The following is a 1,841-nucleotide window of genomic DNA, read 5'->3' on the forward strand; positions in this document are numbered from 1 at the left end:
AGCAAGTGGCAGAGCAACCCTATGATGGGAAAACAGAAGAGGCTTTGAAAAGATAAATAGGGAGCCATGGAAACCTGCAATACAGTGACGACATCGGCTGACGGAGTCATATGCTGGAACACGGAGATGATAATGTGATGTATTCATCATGTCAGTGCAGAAGAGAGTGGTTGATGTGCACGTATAAATACATTGCTGCACCTACAGTAATACCTATGAGAGCATCAGTGATGTTGGTGCAGTGGATAAGAGACAAAAAAACCTGAAGAAAAATAGTATATTTCTAAAGTGTGATACCTCAATTATATACATTTTAGTAACAGACACAGTGTAAACACACTACAGTTTTCATCAATGCTGATAATTTTGTTTCCAGTTAAGACACTTGCAAAGTAACCATACCTCTCACTCTTCCCCTAATTCTCTATAAGTTTTCTCTTAAAGCAGAACTCCAATTATATAATACAGTACATACATTATTTCCAGGGCCTCTTTGACTGACCTGGTGATAGAGAAACAAAGACTAGTCAACCGAATAAGACCACATCTGCCCCATATACTGTGTGTGTATGTGTGTGTGTGTGTGTGTGTGTGTATATGTATATATATATATATATATATATATATATATATATATACACACACACACTGTATATACACACACACACTATATTGCCAAAAGTATTGGGACGTCTGCCTTTACACACACATGAACTTTAATGGTATCCCAGTCTTAGTCCGTAGGCTTCAATATTGAGTTGGCCCACCCTTTGTAGCTGTAACAGCTTCAACTCTTCTGAGGAGACTGTCCACTGTTTGACCATTCTTCCAGAAGCACATTTGTGAGGTCAGCCACTGATGTCGGACGAGAAGGCCTGGCTCGCAGTCTCCACTCTAATTCATTCCAAAGGTGTTCTGTCTGGTTGATTTCAGGACTCTGTGCAGGCCAGTCAAGTTCCTCCACCCCAAACACGCTCATCCATGTCTTTATGACCTTGCTTCGTGCTCTGGTGCGCAGTCATGTTGAAACAGGATTGGGCCATCCCCAAACTGTTCCCACAAAGTTGGGAGCATGAAATTGTCCAAAATGTCTTGGTATGCTGATGCCTTAGGAGTCCTCTACACTGGAACTAAGGGGTCAAGCTCAACCCCTGAAAAACAACCCACACCATAATCCCCCCTCCACCAAACTTTACACTTGGCACAGTGCATTCAGTCAAGTGCTGTTCTCCTGGCAACCATCAAATCCAGACACGTCCATCGGATTGCCAGACAGAGAACCTTGATTCATATTTCCAGAGAGCCCCGTCTCCACTGCTCTAGAGTCCAGTAGCGGCTTTACACCACTGCATCCGACGCTTTGCATTGCGCTTGGTCATGTAAGGCTTGGATGCAGCTGCTCAGCTATGGAAACCAATTCCATGAAGCTCTCTACACATTATTGTTGTGCTAATCTGAATGCCACATGAAGTTTGGAGGTCTTTAGCTATTGATTCTACAAGAGTTGGCGACTTCTGCGCACTGTGCGCTCACCCTGCTCTGTCATTTTATGTGGCCTACCACTTCGTGGCTTAGTTGCTGTTGTTACCAGTTGCTTCCACTTTGTTATAATACCACTAACAGTTGATGGTGGAATATTTAATAGCAAGGAAACTTCACGGATGGACTTATTGCACAGGTGGAAACCTATCACGGTACCACGCTTGAATTCACCGAGCTCCTGAGAGCGACCCATTTTTTCACAAATGTTTGTAGAAGCAGTCTGCATGCCTAGGTGCTTGATTTTATAAATGTGGCCATGGAGGTGTTTGTAAGACCCGAATCCAATGATTTGGAGGGGC

The sequence above is a fragment of the Staurois parvus genome, unplaced genomic scaffold (assembly GCF_062004578.1).
Source record: "Staurois parvus isolate SC_StPar_1 unplaced genomic scaffold, SC_StPar_1.0 ptg001316l, whole genome shotgun sequence".
NCBI lineage: Eukaryota > Metazoa > Chordata > Amphibia > Anura > Ranidae > Staurois > Staurois parvus.